This window comes from Saccopteryx bilineata, chromosome 9 (assembly GCF_036850765.1).
Source record: "Saccopteryx bilineata isolate mSacBil1 chromosome 9, mSacBil1_pri_phased_curated, whole genome shotgun sequence".
NCBI classification, from domain to species: Eukaryota; Metazoa; Chordata; class Mammalia; order Chiroptera; family Emballonuridae; genus Saccopteryx; species Saccopteryx bilineata.
In genome coordinates this window covers 20,734,445-20,757,396 of record NC_089498.1, presented here as the reverse complement: position 1 = coordinate 20,757,396, position 22,952 = coordinate 20,734,445, and positions in this window count along the sequence as shown.

Below are 22,952 nucleotides of genomic sequence, written 5' to 3'. Positions count from 1 at the left end.
CTGAGCAGGTAGACTTTTTGCAAAGATGCCTTTCTATACATATTTTATAATATATAATAAGTGCGTTTTTCAAAAGATGCCTAACATTTCCTTTGACTTTAAACAGTTCATAACTTCTTAAAAATACAAATCTCATCCCACATATACTGAAACACTAGTAAGTATTATGTTGCAATCAATTCGGCATATTCAAAATCTCTGAGGAAATAAAAAATCACCACATTTAAAAGTAGATTGATAGTCACCAATTTTAGGGAACGTTTCTTGAGGATAATGAGAGAATGGCAGATATGTGAATGGAAGCACATGCCACGCACTCAGCCCAATGCCTGGCCTATAGCAAGCACGCAACAAATATTAGAATAATGAGAACAATACTAAGTATAAACAGTGGTCCCCAACCTCCGGGCCGCGACCGGTACAGGTCCGTGGGCCATTTGGTACTGGTCACAGAGAAAGAATAAATAACTTACATTATTTTTGTTTTATTTATATTTAAGTCTGAATGATGTTTTATTTTTAAAAAATAACCAGATTCCCTCTGTTACATCCGTCTAAGACTCACTCTTGCCACTTGTCTCGGTCACGTGATACATTTATCCGTCCCACTCTCAAGGCTGGTCCGTGAAAATATTTTCTGACATTAAACCAGTCAGTGGCCCAAAAAAGGTTGGGGACCACTGTAATAGAATCAATTATTATTATATATAATATCCCATTGAGTTTGACATCCTTATCTTTGTGGTGACACATGCCACCACGATATGTTTTTCCAAAGCTCATTCTTCCGAGTGGAGTAGGTGTTCCTTCTGATTTAAGTATGCCAGAGTGACTTTCACCAGGGTTTGTGACTCCCGTAGCCAAACCCACCCATTACTGTAAACCTTAACTTAGCACCAGAAACTCCATGCAGGATGTGGCCTCTAGAAAACCCCTGAAAGGGGTCCTCAAACATGCAAACTACATAGGAAATCTTTCACCTAGTTTCTCTCTCTCTCCAGAACACCCTACTTTGTGTCAATTGTGCAGAATCCATCTAGAAGGACCTCTAAGGACCCACATCTAATCTGTTAATCCATCTTCTAATCCTTAATATAAACAACCTCAGAAAGACTGTGGTGTTCCTTCCAAGGCACTGTGATGAGATGTACATGTATCAGGAAATTTAGGAAAAGTTACTATGTTTCAAGTAACTAAAGTGTATGATCCTAACATTTCATGGGATCAAAATCTATGTCTTCTACAGAGAAATAAAATGGTAGAGAATGGGGCCCTGGCCGGTTGGCTCAGTGGTAGAGCATCGGCCTGGTGTGCAGAAGTCCCAGGTTTGATTCCCAGCCAGGGCACACAGGAAAGGAACCCATCTGCTTCTCCACCCCTCCCCCTCTCCTTCCTCTCTGTCTCTCTCTTCCCCTCCCCCAGCGAGGCTCCATTGGAGCAAAGATGGCCCGGGCGCTGGGGATGGCTCCTTGGCCTCTGCCCCAGGCGCTGGAGTGGCTCTGGTCACGGCAGAGCGACGCCCTGGAGGGGCAGAGCATCACCCCCTGGTGGGCAGAGTGTCGCCCCCTGGTGGGTGTGCTGGGTGGATCCCGGTTGGGCGCATGCGGGAGTCTGTCTGTCTCTCCCCGTTTCCAGCTTCGGAAAAATTTTTTTAAAAATGGTAGAGAATGGGTAGGGCAGAAGAGAGAGACCCAGAACCTGGATCTCAAGACCAGTTAGCCCCCCAAAGAACAAATGAAAAGGATAACAACAACCCCAAAACAAAAACACATACACACATGGAGAGGTAGGTACAGATGATACGAGTGTGGGTATGGACAAAGATGTAGATACAGAGAGAGAGACGAGGTGGGACTAGATCTCTTTCAGGTTCATTATTCTACATTAAACCATCTATCTGGCTGACACTTGTACAGAGATATTTAAAATCTAATTAAGGAGAGGACAATGTCATAAAACATTAAAAACATCTAACAATCTCCCTGTATAAACTGTCCAAAGGAAGTCTATAAGAAAGGGTTAAATTGGCCGTGTGAGCTCATCAGAAAGCGATTTCACCACGGACCTACGTCAGGGGCAGAGGTTTCGCTCTAGACCTGCGAGCAGAGTCCACCTCATCACCTCCCATTGTAAATAACGTTTCCTCAGAGCACAGCCACACCCTTCGTACTGTGTGTGCTGCTCTCGCGGTACAGTGTCAGAGTTGAGAAGTTCCAACAGAGATTGTGTGGCCCACAAAGCTGAAAATATGTACAGCCTTGTGTTGAAAAAGTTTGCTGACTTTGGATCCAAAAAAAAAAAAAGGCTTCACAAACAGAATTAAGAGAGCATGCGAGAGAGAGAGCGAGAGAGAGAGAGAGCGCTGAGGCTTGAGGGAGGGGTAAGGACCACATGGTCAGAGGGCTCTCCCAGGACAGAGAAGGAACTGAGTGCTCGAGTGCAGATGGGACTGGGCGCGGCAGACGGCAGGACCCGAGCGGCGGCTAGCGAAGGAGACGACGGAAGATGAACTGGGTTGAGGTTGCCTGAGCCAGACACCATGGACATGGGGACCAAGAAGACTGGACCAGATTCTGCAGATAGTCGGCTGGTACAGAGGGTTTCTGAGCAGACAATTGATAAAATAAAAGTGGAGATTTCGAGAAACCCCATCAGTGAGTTTTTGGACGCACTGAGATGCCAGGCAGGAGATGCTGAGGGCCCGGAACAACCCTGACGCTGTGGGCCCGGAACATCCCTGATGCTGTGGGCCCGGAACAACCCCGATGCTGTGGGCCCGGACAACCTTGATGCTGTGGGTCCGGAACAACCCTGATGCTGTGGGCCCGGAACATCCCTGATGCTGTGGGCCCGGAACAACCCCGATGCTGTGGGCCCGGACAACCTTGATGCTGTGGGTCCGGAACAACCCTGATGCTGTGGGTCCGGAACATCCCTGATGCTGTGGGCCCGGAACAACCCCGATGCTGTGGGCCCGGAACAACCCCGACGCTGTGGGCCCGGAACAGCCCCGACGCTGTGGGCCCGGAACAACCCCGACGCTGTGGGCCCGGAACAGCCCCGACGCTGTGGGCCCGGAACAACCCCGACGCTGTGGGCCCGGAACAACCCCGATGCTGTGGACCCGGAACATCCCCGATGCTGTGGGCCCGGAACAACCCCGATGCTGTGGGCCCGGAACAACCCCGATGCTGTGGGCCCGGAACATCCCCGATGCTGTGGGCCCGGAACAACCCCGATGCTGTGGACCCGGAACATCCCCGATGCTGTGGGCCCGGAACAACCCCGATGCTGTGGGCCCGGAACAACCCCGATGCTGTGGGCCCGGAACAACCCTGATGCTGTGGGCCCGGAACAACCCTCATGCTGTGGGCCCGGAACAACCCTCATGCTGTGGGCCCGGAACAACCCTCATGCTGTGGGCCCGGAACAACCCTCATGCTGTGGGCCTGGAACAACCCCGATGCTGTGGGCCCGGAACAACCCTGATGCTGCAGGGCCAGAACAACCCCGATGCTGTGGGCCCGGAACAACCCCGACGCTGTGGGCCCGGAACAACCCTGATGCTGTGGGCCCGGAACAACCCTGATGCTGTGGGCCCGGAACAACCCTGATGCTGCAGGGCCGGAACAACCCCGACGCTGTGGGCCCGGAACAACCCTGATGCTGTGGGCCCGGAACAACCCTGATGCTGTGGGCCCGGAACATCCCTGATGCTGTGGGCCCGGAACAACCCCGACGCTGTGGGCCCGGAACAACCCTGATGCTGTGGGCCCGGAACAACCCTGATGCTGTGGGCCCGGAACAACCCTGATGCTGTGGGCCCGGAACAACCCCGATGCTGTGGGCCCGGAACAACCCTGATGCTGCAGGGCCAGAACAACCCTGATGCTGTGGGCCTGGGCTTAGAGGCATGAGGAAGAGACACGGAAGGGAAGACTGAGCATGACTCAGTGACCACTGGGTTTGGGGACGAGAGCGCAGAAAGCATAGTTGAGGCTACTCCGCGGCTGTCCAGGCGGGAGCCCGCACGGCTGAGCACTTCCTACGCAGCCACGTTGACTGGCGCTTGTGGTTTTCTGAGCTGACAAAGACGTGCCTGACGGTTCCATGCTGTGAATCAAGTCCACTGCAGTTCTAATGTATGGGGTCAATCATTTCAGTGATAGTTTTTCTTCCCCCCACCCCGTTCTAATCAATGTAATCCATTGACTCATTCACCATATTCTAGAAAAGGAGAAAAGCAGCGGTCTGCTGCTTCTCAAAGTTGCTCTGACAGGTCAATACCCTGTCATCACTAATCCTGCAAACCACCACAGACCCCTTTTTAAAGACTTCAAGCAAATAGGTGGCTATCATCATCTTTCTGGGAGTTCCCCCTACCTATTGCTAAGTCTCAAAAAAGCACAGTTTTGACAAGCTGATTGTGAAGTTCGAGTCAATTCCTCATTTCCCTGCCCTGGCTGCAAAAAAAAAAAAAAAAAAAAAAAGGAGTAGCAGCGGTTCAGGAGCATCCATTTGGTTCCCTTGCAAACAGCCCTGCTCCCCACGGCTCCCACGTTGCCAGGCTCTCCCCTCCCTTGTGACAAGCAGCGTCTCCCATTGCAAAGGGCCGGACAGCGTGCTGGAAACCCTGCATCCAGATCCTCATTAGTACTGCATTAGTCTGTAAACTCAGAGCAAAACACCTCCTTCGGCTCGCTCTGACTTGATGTACGTGAAGGGCCTGGTGAATTTATGGCAGGATAATGTGGAGCCCAGCACCTATTTATGAGTTGATCATTTGTACCGAGCCCCCCTCAAAGTGCCGAAGGTTACCATTCAACCAGGGCCTGCACTAATGCCACTCGAAGGCCAACAAAGCCAAGTGTATGAAAGTTAAAAGCATTAATAAAAGTGTGACTTATAAATTACTTCATCTTTGTCACCCTTTTTGAAATGGGGTGAGAGAGGCCAGGGTAAATTTATTTTTTAAGTGCTTTCTGAGACCCGAACGGGTCAGGCTTGAAATGCTGTAGTCTATAAATCATTCTTTGCAGATCTGGGGGATGCTGCTGCATCATAACATTAACAAATATTGATTTATTTTATCATTTGCAACTGTTTATGGAAAAACAGAGATCTCACTGCATGCAGGGGGCAAAAAAAAAACAAATACTTAGAGGCAATGTAGCCAATTAACACCCCTGGTTGCAAGGAGGAAGAGGGAAAATGGTAATGGGGCTTCAGCTTAGGAGGGGGTTCAGGGCAAGGTGGTTTTCAGCAGGTGAGCTGACATTAACTAGGCCCTCACCCCAAGACCACGGAGACAGATGGGTTTTGTGCTAAGCGGTTTTATGTACAAATGGCACGTACGTATAAGAGGTCCTGTTCCCAACACAGCATCATTGTCTGATAGCAGCCAAAGCTCCAACCAGTCTCAGATGCCCTGCTCTTTCGACAAAGATTCAGTGAGGGTTTCAGACATCCCGCAACTCTGCTAAACTTTGTATCAAAGCGTTAAAGAAATGACACGTGTGCTCAATTCAACCACAGGTTCTAAAGAGCCTCTTTTTGGCTCCCCGCTTGTAACAACGGAAAAACAATTAACAGCAAATGCATACAAGGAGAGGGAGAGATGAACATGCACGTCTCACCGGAGAGCGCCTATGGCTGCAGCGCTTCCTCCAACCGCACTTGATGTCTGTATTCAGACTCTGAATTGCTCACAGTCTGGGCAGTACCAAGCTAGATATTGACAATTCAGAGAATTTTTAAGAAGCTTCAGAGTTTCATTGAGATAAAGATGACAAACACAAGCACAGTGACAAAGAAAACCTGACTTGAACTCCTGACAGTGAGTAATGCCGGTGATCTGTGCAGGAATGGACTCCAAAATCATCATAAACTGATATACATGTTCTGAACATCCCTGCAGTGAAGCTCATTACTTCAGTGAATTACCAGTGGCAGAACAACGACCGGGATTCCCTTGAAACAGTGTGGCTAGGGGAACGTTCTCTCACTGGCAACGGTAGCTGAGGTTGGGTGGGGGCGCGGGAAAGACTATCACACGTTCATCAAGGAATTCTATGCGAGAACTCCATCCTCTGATCACAGATTCCAAGTAACACACTCAGTCATCATTCTTCCCCACGGACTGGCATAACTGCCCCTTGTGCTTTGAGATGGAGCCATCAGTATGCCCAATAGGTACCTGGATCAGGTGCCATCTTCGGGAGCCATTCTAACAGGGCACTGGGACCAGGAAAACCCCATATAATCTTTCAAAAACTCAATCCTAAACTTTTCCAACATCTTTGTAACTTAGCTATGCCTATTTCCTGTTGAGTGGCCATAGGCAAATCATATATCCTCTGGGTCTCAGAGTCCTCAGCTGTAAAACTAGAATTAGCCCTACCCATCAGAGCTGTTATGACAATTGGAGACAATATACTAAAGTGCCAGCATACTGCTGGCACATAAAGGGCATTCAAAAGCGAAGCGCCTCCCTAGGACCTAGGTCTGGCATGTGCAGTCTGAGGGGATGAGGCCAGACTGCAAAGGCTACATTTAGCCTATGTCTAAACTAATGCCTGGATATTTAGGGCCACATTGTGCTCATATATCTCTCCTGCTACCTACAGCTGACATATAACCGAGAGAAGACAGTCGGTGGGAAGTCAAAAATACCCTAGTATGAAATGCACATACACGAGCTGACCTTTGCAAATGCAGCGCTCACACACCCCTGAGATGCCCACACATCCTAGGCCGTGCGCATTACAGTGGATGGAGCCCAAAGGTCCCGTGCCAGTGGATTCCTGATGCTTGGAGGCCCATTTGAAAGGGGTCTCACCTCCACACTTCCCTTTGAGCACAGCTGTGGCACGGCCTTCTAAGGGACTTCCACACCTGGCCCTTCATGCAGTCTTGAGTCACATAGAAAGGCACCTCCGTTGGCATCATTGTTGACTGGCACACCCACATATAACCAAAATTTTCTAACAGAATCCAATGCCAGCCAGCCGGAGAGAGATTTCTCTTTCCTGTCTGTGCCCCTCAAGCATCTTTTTTCTCTTTCTCTTTGAAGCCTGCTCACATCAGGGGAGGGGCTGGGAGTGAGAACCCAGAATCGGGGCTCTGACCTCCATTCACGGCACCCCCCCCAGGCCGGGGGCTTTCTTCTCCAGAGGCCCAGAAAGCGCACCGCAGTTCCATCCCATTAGGTTTCTGCCAGCTACGAAGCCCAAGTTTCAAAGGAAAAGCAACTATTCATCCCAAATTCACCATGTTATGACTTTTGTAAAAGACCCTAAAACACAATTAATAACACAATTGCACCTTAACTCGGAATTTTCCACTCGGTGGTTTTTCTCAGGTTGGCTATCATTGAAAAGGTACCTTTTACTATCTTTCTTTTTTAATTAAAAAAATACTAAAGGACACTGCAATGCCTTATTATTGGTATGAATGTCCAGTTGAGTTCTGCTCAGCATAGATATTGAAGGTTCCCCAAGTAGAAAGGATTCATTCTCTGCCATTTATTGTGAAGTTTGTGCTTAGCAGTTGTAACTGAGTTCAATTTGAAATCAAATATTTGGATGAAAGTGAGGCATAACTTACAAATTTCTAACTGATGCCAGACCAAGTCAAAGCCACAAGTCACGTTTAGATGTTGCCAGTAACAGTTGTCATTAATTTTTATTCCTTAAAATAGTTATTCAGCATATATGTGCAAGCTCATAGATAAAACACTGAGCCAGCGGTAAATATGAATTCAATCATTCGGGCATTAGTTACTGCATTCATTTTTTTCCAGCAAAATTTTATTGAGCATTTACTATATTCCAGAGACTGAGCTAGGAGCTAGGGATGTAACAGTGAGCAAAAACAAGCCTGGTTCCTGCAAAGTGGTGCTTGGAGCCTAGTGAAAGAGACAGATGTTAGTCACCTCATCACAAAAGTTAATAGGATATTGCATTTGAACCAAGGTCTGTAAAGTACAGGAAGGTCTGAATCCTTGTAATAGGAGAGTTTTTTTATCAAATCAATGAGTTCAGGAGAAGCTTGAGTAGGCTAAGATCTTACACCAAAGCCGGAGCTAATCAACCAGGGAGACAGAAGGGGAACAGCATGCTCACAGTAGGGGGGGAAGCATAGTGTGTTTGAGGAACCAGCGGATGGCCAGAGAGGCTATCGTGTAGGGAGGCAGGGAAAGCGGATAATGTAGAGGAGACGAACACAATGCCATCCCTGGGTCCCTCTGTCCCTCAGGATAACATCATGAGCGACGACAGATCCTATGCCAGACGGAATAAAGTAAGTGCTGAACGAAGGTTCAAACTAATGCGGGCACAGTGGCTGGGACCTCAGGAAAGTCTTCAAAAAGAGAGTCACCCCTGAACAGAGCCTAAAATAGGGGCTGACCAGATTCTTCTTCCACGGCCAGTTTTTGTAAGTAAAGTTGTACGAGGCCGCAGCCACACCCACTCATGTACGCAATGTCTGTGGCTCCTTTCACACTACAGTGGCAGAACTGGCTTGTCTCTGCAGAGACCGCTGGGTCCGCAAAACTGAAAATATTCTCTATCTAGCCCAGGGGTCTCAAACTCAACTCAGCATGTGGGCCGCAGAGCAAGATCACAGCCATTCAGCGGGCTGCACTAGGTCTACAAAAGGCAACTGTTACGCAACACTTTTCTCACTGCAGTTGAAAACAAAAAAAAATCAGTACAACAAGCACAATCGTACGTGCAGTTTACTCAGTGTCACAAAACGACCAGAAACTGTAGTTCGCATCACAACTGCTGTTAACTAAGCTAATATCTAGCTAGGATGCTAGAGAAATGAAAAATACAAGTAGGCCCCTAGACTTACTTAATTTTATCCAAAATATTTTGAACTTTGTGGATTAGTCTGCGGGCCGCACAAAATTGTTCGGCGGGCCGGGAGTTTGAAACCCCTGATCTAGCCCCTTCTACATAAAGTGTTTTGTGCCCTGGTCTAAACAGATGAGCAGGTTTTTAAATCATAAAATAAGAGGCAAAGTGTGCCAGCACCTCCTGTGTCTGGCACCAGGAAGAGGGGAGCCTGGGTGTGTCTTTCAGTGGGTGTTCCGAGTGACTATGAGAATCACAAGGAGAAAAGGGCACATCATAGGTATTTTGAACGGTGCCTCAGAAACCAAACAAGACAAGGGCCAGTGTGTTTAGGTATATTTTGCTCCACAAAATAGTTATATTCCAGAAAAGCTGACTGTACACTGGCATTTCCCAAAGTCTGTTCTCTGAAGAAAAAAAAAAAAATCATAAAAAGATGGGATCCGGGAAAAAATCATCAAAAATATTATGATCGAATAAGTTTGTAAAGAACTGGATAAAAAAGTTGAACCAGCTTATTTATTGCAGGAATTCTTAGAGCCTTTAATACACCATACGCTTGGTAAATCTCCAGGAGAAAGAAAAATTTATGCTGCATGTCTCAAATTTCTTGGGTCACAGACTCCTTCTTTTCCAACAACATCTTGTCGGCCAGAGTTGCTTGATGCAAATTTTGAACAATAAAGCAAATCCTCTTTTCTTAATTCCCAAAAAAAAAGTATTAGAAAGGTATTGCCTTTCAAAATAACTTCAAAACTGTCAAAAGAGGGAAGGGTTAGTCAGCTGTGGCAAGCTAGAAACCGGAGGCTGCCTAGGAAATAACACCCCACCCCCTCAACCTTTCCAATTCCTCCTGCGTAAAACACTCTGGGAATTCTGCTCCTGATTCCTTTCTTTAAATGCCATGTCAGGGTTCCCGACTCACTTTTAAAGCTTCAGGCATCGGCCTCTCTTCTTCTCTCATACACAAATTGTCAACATCAACAAATTGCACTTGGCTGAAAATTTTCTAACTCAAAGCATCTGTTTACAAGAAATAAATGAATGTTTTTTACTTCTGGAATTGACTGTCTCACCGCAATCCAAATCCTATAAGCCAAAATTCCTTTAAATATTGCAAGAGATACCCTTCTGTCTCCACCCCCCCCCCCCCACACACACACACACACCATTCAATCTGCGAAAGGACTATCTAACCTGCAAGGCTCAAAGTCTGTAAGAAATTCGTCATGGGCAAGGCAGCCAACTGCACTCACTGCTCTCAGATCCACCACCTCTAGGCGCTGAGCAAACAGGTCCACGCATCCCGCAGAGCGGTAACCGGCTCAAAGACAGGCACTACCCTCCAGAATGCAAGTATTACGTGTTTCTCTTTTCTTTCAGTCACCTCCAGGAGACCCAACATAAGGCCAATAAACATTTTCGAAAGCAACCGTAAATATCTACAAACATTCTAGACCTTCTCTAGGCAAGGAGCTCTCAGGGTATTTATTCACAGCCCTGGAGAAACGGGCCAATTTTTCCCTTCTCGAGGCTAAAGGGATTTGAAAAGGGCAATGGAAGAATCACAGCACGGACGGTGAGCGTCCCTGAAGGCACGGTCCTGCTGCGGAGTCTGCACTGCCCGTCCAGGAGCAGCAGGCCGTGTGTCCACTCGGAGGTCATCACATGTTGGCAGAGAGTCCCCGCAGGGTTGGAGCAGCCTGGGGGTTTCCGATGCGAGGTGATAAATTAATGTTATCGTTTATTAGAGCGTAAGAAACAGATGGGGATGGGCAAAATGACAGCTGGAAGAGGGAGGTTTCGGCAGATGAGTGCGTGCGGGCACTCGGAGGCTCCTCGCCACGCTGCCCATTAACCGGAACGGGAACCGCTTCCCCAGCGCTCTCTACCGATGCCGTCGCTCCTTGAAAACTCGCTCCTTGACTTGCTCTCCTCCACACAGACACTTAGCCTAACACCTAATTATAAAATGATTGGCAAGCCCACAACTTTCTCTTGTAAAACTCTCCCACCAAGAACTATTATTTTCAACTCACTGTTCCTTACATCCCCGGGAGATGGGGTGGGGGGAGGAAGGAAGAGGAGGAGGCCGAGGGGAAATAGGTTGGGCAGCGGGGAGGCAGGGAGAAAGTCTGCTAACTGTAGGCCTTCCTTCAGGGGCAGGGACAAGCAGTTGGACATCCACTTTCCCCATCGGCCCAGCACGGACCCTCCCTGACAGCAGCTTCATCTGTCTCACAGCACTCTTGAAGCCACCGTGTTTTCATTCCAGATGGCACCAACCCGCTGGGTCTCCGCTGCGTGCTCAGGCTACACACAGTTCTTACGGAGTCCGGCATACTCGGCTCTGTTTACACAGAGCCCTATGATTACTTTTGTAACCCGAGAGCCTAGGAAGTGGCATTAAGAGCCCACAGTTGTCCAGTCCTTAAGACTAGGGAAAGAAGAAGATGAAAATGAGCATAAGAAATAAACCAATATATTCAAGAAGCATATTCTGATATCCAACTTCTAATAAATGGAATTATTTTAAGCAAGGTCATTTTCAATGGGCTGAAAGTGGGAGGGTTTTGAAATAAGAATGTAACCTCTTTGACAGTCTAATTTAGTACTTATCATCTAAATGACTGTCTAATGTGGATTTACACGTGGAAAACATAGTGGAACAGAAATACTTCCTGCCGAAACTAGACTTACAGAAGTTTTCAAAAACAGGTATAGATCAGTTTTATATAGGCTTCTAGAAATTCCTTCAATAATTCATGTAGAATTGGTTACCTGTTCCTTGAAAGATGGGAAAAGAAATATAAAGCATAGTTCTTGTCCTCAAGGAGCTCAGAACCTTAATCATAGAAGACATAAAACTATGAAAAAAAAATACAAAGACAATAAGAATAGTGACTATGTATTAGGCACCTACTATATACCTCAGGTACCTTTCTATGTGTGAGTGATTATATGTGTGTATGCATATATGGATATGTATGTGTATGTATATGTGTGTGTGCATATATATATAAAATATGTACACAGTAGGGCAAAAGCAGGTTAACAGTTGTTCATACAGAAAATAATGCAATAATTAATAAATAATAATACAAGAATAAACTCCATGTTTTGCATACTCACAACTGTAAACCTACTTTTGCCCCACCCTGTATATACAGAATCTCAATTACCCTCCCCCAAAAATAAACTATGAAGAAGGTTCAATGTTCTAAAATGAAGAAACTGAGACTCATAAAAATTAAGCCAATTAGGTCATAATGGGCCTTAATAATCTGATGTTCTAGAAAGGAGGAGGAAGGGGAGGTCAGGGGAGAGTCAGCCTCACTAGAGAAGTTTTTCTGGAAGAACTGGCCGAGGTGAGTCTCTCGAGGATAAAGAAAACATGGCTGAGTCTGGAATACCTGGACTAGTCCACTCGTCGCTCAGGGCACTATCTGGCCGCTGCCATGAAATGCACTTCTTAGTCTCCTAGTGTGATGGGGCTCAATAAGTAACACCCACCCTTCTCACTCAGCTTCTGAACAAATAGAGAAATAGTGAGAGTAACAAAGTTCCAGTTACCACTTTTATTAATTAAAAGCCAAGAGTGTGGTAAGTGAACCCCACAATTAGGTGGACTTTTCCTCACTGAGTCAGAGCATACCAAGTGCTCTGAGAGGGAAGATGGGTCCCCACTGGAAGAAGCATAGAACAGAGCACATGTCTCATTCTTTCTTCCCAGATTTACCAATCAGTTAAATCCATGTCTAGCAGGACACAGTGAGACCAGCAGTACACTAGCCACACCTCTTTTCACAGAAAGAAGTATGAGGCGTGGGAAAGAAGCATTTTCCCCAATAGGGTCACAACAGTTTTAGCATGAGGAAAGATATAGTGGAGAAGCTTGCCCTCAGAAATGAACCAGAAAAGGTGTCCTGGTAGCAAAAGGTACAACTTGATGTTAGACTCAACTGCTACCAAAAATAAAGCAAAATAAACAAAATCAATAGTGAAAGCCGCTTCTGCAATATTGGAGAAGCCATAAGATAAAACACTCCCCAGATGCCAGTGAGATGGGGACAGGAAATGAAACCCTTTGCCTGAGTTGCATGAGGGATCTAGAATAGAAACAGAAAGATCAGGAGGGATCCTCTCTCACCTGGCCTGTGGTGGCGCAATGGATAAAGCGTAGACCTGGAATGCTGAGGTCGCGGGTTCAAAACCCTGCACTTGCCTGGTCAAGGCACATATGGGAGCTGATGTTTCCTGCTTCTCCCTGATCTCTCTCTCTCTCTCTCTCTCTCTCTCTCTCTCTCTCTCTCCTCTCTAAAATGAATAAATAAAAAATATTTTTTAAAAAAGAAGGTTCCTCTCTAGCTCCCAAGTACCTGCAGTTCCAAGCTCTGTGACGGATGATTCACCCCAGGTTGTCAAGAAAAGTATGCTTAAGGTCCCATTTTCCTTTGAAGTAGTCAAGGGTGCTTAGTTGGCCTAGTCTTTGACCAAATCCCCCTGATTTCTTGTGCTCTCATCATTCTTCCCACACCTGGGTTGGGAGCAAGGTAGGATTCAAAAGGGCCACAAAGGAAAAGAAAATTGATCCACCAAAGTGAAAAGAACCACATTCACTCTGCACAGACAAAAACACAGAGGGGAAGTAGAACAGTATTCATTTTAAGGACATGAAAGCTTGCACTCAAAGATGATAATTTTCAGGCCCGAACAATAGTGCAGCACAAGGAACCTCCCACTGTCTTGAGTGTCCCCAAGCAGACTTGGAAGCACCTTCTCCTCTACTCTCAGTCCACATCAGCCCATCTGCACAGCAGGAGTCATCTTATTACACAGCAAGGCTGTGTCTGCAGTGTCTGTCCGCCCATGAGACAGTAAGCAACTGGACACTAGCACTGAATATAATGCTTACATCAGAAAGAACTAAACAGATATCTGTAGGTCCAATCCACTGAAAGTGAGAGTCCCAAATATACAATAGAAATTGGGTGCCTAACATGTTCATTTCAGGGTAGAAGGGGAGGGATGAGGAAAGATACTTTAAATGGAATAGATTTAGGACTTGAGAAGATAATCTTTTCTTAAGGCAAGGGAGAAAAAATAAATAATTGTCAAGTATAACTGTGGGAGTCACTGGCACTGTTGACAAACACACAGTATACATTTCAGGCAGTGCGGAAGGATCACATTTCTCCATCTACTTGAACACTGCTGTGGTCATGACACTTGCTCTTAAATGTGACCGGCATTGACTGGTCACATTGAAACGTAAACTCTAAGCATTCATGGTTCAACTCAATCACTCTCTTCCCTGCCTCAGGGGTCGTTGAAGTCCCTGCCAAGCTGGAGCTTCTGAAAGATCACATGTAGGGATGGCAACCACAAACAGAAGGAAAGCTCATTGCTCACATGTGATAGACTGCATGAGCGCTATGGATTGAACGTTATGTCCGTATTGTTGAAATCCTACTCTCCAATGGGACAGTCTTTAGAGGTGGGGCCTTTAGGAGGTCATTAAGTCATGCGGTTAGAACCCTCATGAATGAAATTAATGCCCTTTGAAGGTAAGACACAAGAGAAATCATCTCTTTGCCATGTGAAGATCCAGTGAAAAGATCACTGTCCGCAAACCAAGATGAGGGACCTCAGCAGAACCCAACCGTGCTGGCACCTTGACCATGGACTTGCACCCTCCAGAACTGTGAGAAAATAAGTTCCTGTTCTCACCTTGTCTGTGTTATTTTTGTGGTAGCAGACCGAGCTAAGACCGTGAGCAAGCATGAACTAGAACTAAACTTGTGTTTATATCTTTGGATTTAACGTTTAATGTAGCCCAACATGTTTGATATGATATCCACCATTAACCTGTCTTCTATTCAATTTCAACTCTGAGTTTCATCAAACATAATGACTGCCTTTTGGCTAATAGGTTGCAATCTTCCATGCCCAAACCCATTCATATGCTTAGGGGAAACCCTGGAATTGCTGGAAAACAGAAGGGTTGTGGCAAATACACAAAGTACTTCATACACTTTAATGGTGTCCTTCTTTTCAAATTTTCACAAACCTTCCTCAAACAGTTCTTCACGCCCGTGCTCTAGAGTCACTGTGTGCACAAGAATTCTTAGAAACATGCACATATCAGCTGAATTATCTTTCTATTTCTCAAATCTCTCCCTGAAAGAGAAATTTGATTCTCTTTCATCAATGGGGTAAAGATAGAAGACTGTCTATCAAGCCCAATGTCACGGCCACGTGCACTTGAATATGAACCGCTCGGCTATTTAGCGTTTCCAGGCCTCCATTTCAACTTGACCACTTGACATTGAGTGTTTGTTATACTAGAAATGTTTGAGTGTTCTCAGATTTCAACTAAATTTTGCAAATAACTAATGTATCTAGAATATCCATATTGGCCCAGAAAATCTTTCTTCCATTAGGACTTAAACCTTCCTTTTCCTGTTTTGGGTTGATCTGGCCAGACCTTTAGCCTTTACTTTGTTGTACAGTTTTGTCTTTTCTCTTGGAAAAAAAAAAAAAAGGCAGATAAAATATTTTTTTATATAAGCATATCATTTGTCATTTTAAAGGATTCTGAAAAAATTGGGTACATGGCCAAATAGTAGAAAAAATAGCCTCTGCTGCCACCTCAAGAAAACAAAACAAAAACACATGTTGCCAATTTAATTTACACCAAGTGAAAACCAGCTACATGAGGCTTGGTTAAGGTCCACAGCTCAGACAACCCCAGTGAATCCTTATGTATCTTCCAGATAGCTAAGAGACATGAGTCTGAAAAAGTTTTGCAAAGGGTATGTTTGGTTTGCTTTACAAAAAGCATAAGAAGTTAGGTCTGCGTGGATAATGAATTGAAAATATACTTTGGAGTATCTGGGGCACATCTTCAAAGTCCTTCAGAAGCCATGAGTACGTGAGAAGCTGACTGGTTGGAAGGCAATCCTTGCATGCCTCTCCCTAAGAAATCGCTGTGTGTGAATGAAAGAAACCATCTTGAGTGGAATGCATGTGTACAGCTGAATAGAATAAAATGTTCAAGGGCAATTTTAATGCCCATCCTTGTGAAGTTGTCTTGAGCCCATCATAATAAATTCACAGGATCAAAGCTCTCGTCATGTCTCTGAATCAAGGAAAAGAAAAAGCATGCACCCACGACACTGGAGTGGCCCACCAGTACCCAGGCACTTCACTACCCCCTCGCGATGGGCTGGCCTCAAGGAAGCATGCTGCCTGCCCTCTAATACATAAGTGGGTTCATAATTTCAGACATCCCCATCACCCTAACCTTAACCTTGGAAACTATGGTCCAAACCAACCTCTGAGAAGACACTTGGAACAGTAGGCACTTATTGCTAGTCTTGCTAACAACCTCTCCCATCCCTTCCCTTCCCCATTTACGTAGACTTTCCATCCCCTCTCCATTCCCAAAGACAACTTCCTTCCATGCGCAACAACTACCTCATATCACATCCCGCACAAGTCAGCTTCTCTTGCTCAAGCAAGCATCTGAGTAGGACGGGGACTTCATCCTGTTCTCTCCACCACCCAGCCCAATGTCTGGCACCCAGCACGCACCCTGTACATGCTGAGTGAATGAGGGTATGTATAACCCTAGTGCTATACAAGGCTGCTGGTAGGGGTCTGAGGGGCAGGAATGGAAACGGCTCGCAGAAGGGAACCAGCGAAGAGGAGAAAATGGGGGAGGAAACAAGAGTCTACTCATGTCCTCTTGCTGCTAAAAGGCACCCTTCCCCCAGTCCCTAAGGCCCTTGCCACCAGCACATGAAAGAAAGGCAGAGGGGCTGCCCCTCAGCCAGCCCAATATGCTCCTCAGCTGAAAGTCATGTGACTATTTACCTTTAAGGATGATGTGGGTATTAATCCAACCCATTTTCACTTGGATGCACAATGTAATTTTCCCAGCCCAATCCCCAGGATTGGCAAGCTTTTCTTTTACTAACAACAACAAAAATTTCTTTTGCTGTAGGAACCTTCCAGTACCATCATCTGACAATGTTCCCTGGGTTCCAGAGTGTTCGGGGCTCAACAGCACACTCAAGGACAGGCACGTTCTGTGTCCTCGGCACCTCATGAGCCTACAGGGTACAGAGCAGTGCAGTTCTCGACCATTCCATGTAAATCCTAACACACCTGAGCTGTCCACCTTATATAACGTACCTCTACACTGCCATGCATACCATCAGTTCAGGTAAAACCAAGAAAATATTTTGAAATAGTCTGTAGACAACAATCTAAGTCAATATGACTTACATTCCCCCTTCCCATAAAGCATGTCCCTTGATAGCCGTTTCACTCTTCTAGTGCCAGGGAGTGGGGATAGGGTGGGGAGAGAGTGTCAACGTGGGGAGGAGGAGGAGGTTGGCTGAAGGAAAATGCTCCATCAAACAGGAAGAGGAAAAAGAAGCTTGTTCTCTCCAGCCCAGGGGAATGGGTGGGACCCCAACTCAAACAACATGAAAGGAGGCTTTAAAACTGACTCCATTCTCCAGGCTGGAGTCCTGGGTAGGGGCAGGCATGTAAAATACGTTGAAGGGAAAAAAAATAAGGCAGAGAAAGAGCTTCCATCCCACTAGGCACTATGTCCGAGGTTGACACCCCTGCCCCTTGCCAACTTAGGGTGTCCACAGCAGAGTCAGACCGGGCGCTTGGCAAGAGGGGGATCAGAAAAGCTCTCCAGCGTCTACCCCTGAGGGCCTATGTTACAGGGCAAGTGTCCGTTGGTTTCTGGGTGAACCCCAAAGATAGCTGACAAACTGATAAGGGATGGATGCTCACAGTAGGGACCAAGTGATCCTGAGAGCCAAGGATGACAGGGGCACTGTCCCAGCCCAGGTATCATGGGGATACTCCAGGTCAGGGCTAAGGAGGGACTGAGTCAGCTGGGAAGATTCCTGGCATGACCATGTGGAGACAGAAGGCACCATGAGTTCAGAGCTGCAGACTTCAGCACCAGTCCAGAACCTCACAACCAGGCAGATTCAGGCCTTGGCTCTGGCCACAAGAGAGTTCAGTGGGCTGTACAGGGACCTGCATGCATGAGCCACAGTCTACCCCTCACCATGACATGAATCTCTCCACTGTCATCCCCAAATGGCACTGCCTAATGCCTGTGCCACCAAAGGAAAAGGTGACTGAGGTAGGGCGGGTCTTCGGAGAGCTACCAGCGCTTACACAGGACCCCGGCAGGAAGGGACCATCACCCCTTCAGTCTTAGGCTCCAAGAACTGCTGTTGCAATGGGCTGACACAAGCAGGCGGACCACACGAAGCCAGAAGCTGTACGCTTGGAGTCAGTTATTTTGCTAAAGGTGCAGTATCCAGCCTGTGTCTCATAGCCATTTCAACACCTGTCCCCTCCTACCTTACCATGGTTCTCCCTTTGGGAAGCAGTCAGGTGACAGGTGTGCGAACGCACGTGTGCATGTGTGTGTGCGTGTGTGTGTGTGTGTGTGTGTGTGTACAGGGGAGGGATAGACAAGGCTCCATGATACTAATGATATGGTAGGAGAGTTAAGGGGGGGAAACCCATCTTTGCCCCTACTTTGATTTCAGAGATCTAACACACTCATATGTAGAAGTCCCAGGTTAGGGGTCTGCGTACCCAACAGCCACAGTCCAGGTAGACGCCTGCCGCGATGCCCTAACATTCAGCCTCAGCTTTCCCTCCCTACACACCGCCCCCTCTCGCGCCTCAGCTCTCCTGAAGCAAGGAAGGCAGAGTCTGCCCAAATCAGAATAAGGCCTTTTTGTGACTTTTTTTTTTAATTTTCTGCAAATGGAACCCCCACTTTACAACACAGGAATCAATTGTTCAACTCTTGGACAAGTTTTCGGGAACATATTATGTACAAAATAAAGGCCTGACTGATTTCTTTCTTCCCCGTTTTGTTATTTGGATTTCTTTCTTTGTTTTGCAGAATTTTTTCAGAATACGTGTCAATTTATATTGTAAACATTGTTCTTAATTGTTTGCAAGACTGAAGAATAACTGGCGCACACTGAATTTATTTCAGACAAGAACAAACAATTTGAATACGGCAGTTAGTGGGGAACTGAGAACAAAGGCTGCAGTTTTATGTAAAGAACAAGTCAATCACCCCAAAAGAAAGACAATGCACACGCTCCTTCCACATGCACGGCTGAAAAGCCTGAAGTTGCACTGTTTTAAAACGTGTGAGGATATTCAGCACAAACGGTCTGGTTTTTAATATCAATAAAAGAAATTCACGAAGAGCTATGCTAGTTCACAAGGAAACAAAGCCTTCAGCACTGAGGAAAGGGATTGTGCCCCGTGAAACCCGGTACTCAAGGATGACAGAGTCTGGTTGTACCGCCGGGCAGAGAATCTGGAGAGTGACTCGGGACGGAAGTTTTGTGCGAACTGACTTAACACACACCCTATCGGATATATTAAATGCATCAGCCAACAAGGAGGAAACACTGAAACTGAGAGACAACAGTGGCTCAAAGATAACTCTCCTTAAGATACCCAGCTTCTAAATCCCTACTTCTCACATCAGAATACTCTTTTTTTCATTAGTGAGGGTACTTAGAACAAGACCCCAAGTCAGCGGTCAGCAAACATTTTCTGTAAAGAGCCAGACAATAAATATTTTAGGCTTTTCGGGCCATTCTGTCTCCATTGCAATTATTGAACCCTCCCACCGTAGCGTGACAGCAGCCATAGACGATCCATAAACAAATGGGCGTGGCTGTGTTCCAGTCAAGCTTTATGGAGGCTGAAATTTGAACTTGACGTAATCTTCATGTGTTATAAAATATTTTTCTTTTCTTTTTTTTCAACCATTTAAAAATATATAAACCATTCTTTGCGGAAATACCATACACTAGGCAGCTGCTGCAGACTGTCCAGCCTGGCTCCATAACCCACAAACCCTTCAAAAGTACGACCTGATACTACCTGCCTGCTCAGAATCATACTTCTGAACATGTGTTCAAAAAAGAACGAACATCGCCATCTCTTAATATTCAATTTCTTATGGCTGGAGACTTGGGGTGGTAAAAAGACAATACAGTCTTATGAGTGATGTCTTGTAGAATTGTGCACCTGAAATTGTGTATAATTTTGTTAATCAGTGTTACCTCAAAATATACAGTACAAAGGAAAACCCACACATACAAAAAAGGAAAATGAACATCTATGAGAACGCAGACACTGAAGGGTGGCCGCATGAAATCTAGCAGTAAAGAAGGAGAGGGGGTGAACAAACCCCAGATAGAAAAGAGAGCTACAAAATGTGGTGCAACGTATTCACATCAGTCCTCCTGATGAGGTGAGTGTGAGGAGGGGGGTTGATCAGAGCAGCAGTTTTACTACCGACACTTGGATTTGACTGAAGGTAAGCGTGGGGGAAAGTCCCAAATGAGAAAGTATGGCCCTGCTTTTGTGAATGGAACATGGGAGACGGAAGGAGAAGGAAGGTCATGAAAATAGTGAAGACATAGAAGGAAATGCTATAAAGCCTTCCTAGATGATAGGAATGACTCTATTCTAAATGCTATATACACATTTTATCACTTCATCCGCATAACAGCCCTGTAAGACATTATTATCCCATTTTACAGATGAAGAAATTAAGACTCTGAAAGAATCAATAACGTGCCCAAGGTACGGACAGATGGATGGTCGGACAGATGAACAGACAGATGGAAAAATGATTGATAGATAGATAGCAGTCCAACTCTGAAAATGGAGCACGTAGCCCCACACTAGGCTGCCTCTGCGTGGGCAACGGGGAAAGTGAAAGGCAGCTGGAACACACAACAGGAACTGCAGAAATGGGGGGCAGTAGCAACCTTTTTCTTTTTTCTTTCTTTCTTTTTTCTTTTACAAGCAGCCACATACTGTAGGCTCTATTCTTCCAAGAGTTTGGGTGAAGGTTTCCTGAAGAAGGTGAATTGAAAGTCATTTTAAAATGACCGAAGGAACTAAGTATTTAAACATGCACGCGACCACAGGAAGCGTGTTCGTGGAGGACCTGGATCTGGGGAAAACAAAGATTCAGAGGGGATTTGAAAGTGTGGAGAGGATCTGAAGAGCTCGACGCTTTTCTCTCAGATCTAATGTAGGGACAGATTTTCAAAACCACGGGTTCTACAAACTGCCTCCCTTTGATACCCAGGAGGGGCTTGTAGGGAATGCAAAGTAGTTTATGCAAGGTGCACCTTCCTCCATGCTGGGTCCAGACTCAAGTGGTTGGGGGGCTTGTTTTGACTACAGAGAGGCCTACACCAGCCATTTCGGTGGTTACAGAAATGATATTAACCCACACCTATAGGAAACGTTGTCTTTGTTTTACAGATCAAAAAAAAAAAAAAAGAAAGAAAGAAAGAAAGAAAGAAAGAAAGAAAGAAAGAAAGAAAAGCTTTGGAAAATGAGGCAACTGGCCCTAAATCAATTCGGGGTCACCAGCTCTGCTTACTCCCTCTGATGATGCATAACTCCATTGAGGCAGGCTGCCTCGATCAGGACCTCTCCGAAATGTCTCCGGCAACCACCTGTGTTGTCGTGGATCAAACCTTCCCCCAACGGAACTTCCTCTCTGAAAACAGGGTCTCTACCTGCTCCACGAAGTAAGGTATGTCTGCTTCAGATTTAGTTAAGTGTTTTTAAAAAAAGATTAAATGCAAAAAATCTTTACTTTTAAAACACAAGGAAATTGTTCTGTATCTTGATTGTGGTATTAGTTACATGACAAGGTGTGCTTATTAATATTCATGAGCCTGTACATCAAAAAGTAAATTTGAGTATATGCAAATTACATCTCAATTTGAATAAGAGTAACTTAAAAAAAAGAAAATATTGAATATTCTGCCTGGATGTGGAAGGATTTAAAGAAGGAAAGTTCTATCTTCCAAGTGTCTGCTTGATTTTCGGAGAGGAAACCAGCATGAGCCAATTCAGTACTCATTTCGGGGTGACTGACGAGTCACATTTGAGTTACTAAACTGGTTCTGGTTTCGGTACCGGAATCCAGCTGTGACTCTGTTTAACCCAAGCGTTCCCCAGAGGCCTGCCTTGGCTGTCTCTCTTCCCCAAGCCGCAATTGAGTGGCTTTGCCAGTGGCCCTATAAACACGCTAATGAATGAATGGACAACTAATTACCTTGTAAATATGCATGAATAAGCACAGATTCCTCAGCAGTCAGCCAAATGTCTGGGCGCCCTCTTGCTACCTACTTGTGCATGAGAAGCCATGCGACACTCCTGCAGGGGAAGCAGGGGCTTCTCCTCCACGTAGGCGAAGCTTCCAACCCGGAGAGAAAACTAACCTTCCAGTATAGTTTTCCAGGATAGGACTCTTTCAAAAACACACTTTTTTTTTTTTTTGTATTTTTCTGAAGCTGGAAACGGGGAGAAACAGTCAGAGAGACTCCTGCATGCGCCCGACCAGGATTCCCCCCCCCCCCCCCGGCACACCCACCAGGGGGCGATGCTCTGCCCCTCCGGGATGTCGCTCTGTTGCAACCAGAGCCACTCTAGCGCCTGGGGCAGAGGCCAAGGAGCCATCCCCAGCGCCCGGGCCATCTTTTGCTCCAATGGAGCCTCAGCTGTGGGAGGGGAAGAGAGAGACAGAGAGGAAGGAGAGGGGGAGGGGTGGAGAAGCAGATGGGCGCTTCTCCTGTGTGCCCTGGCCGGGAATCAAACCCAGGACTTCTGCATGCCAGGCCGATGCTCTACCACTGAGCCAACCGGCCAGGGCCTCAAAAACACACTTTTTAATGAAAAATAAAAATCAGCCATGCAGAGTAGGCTATCACGAGTTTTTAGACCCCCATAAACAGTAAACTGACTTCTTGGTTGAAACTTTCCAGCCAGGTATTTTTTTTTTATTTTTCAAATGTTTTCTAAAAGCTTCTCTCTTTCTATCTCCCCATTCCTCTGCCCTCCCTTCCTCCATGCTTTCCTTCCTCTCTTTCTCTATTTTCCATTGTAGGTCACACTCATCCCTTTGGTTCCCAAAGATTCTAGGGCCTTAATAGCCCTTAAAGACAACACTACTTCCTGATCTAGGAATGTTAACATCAC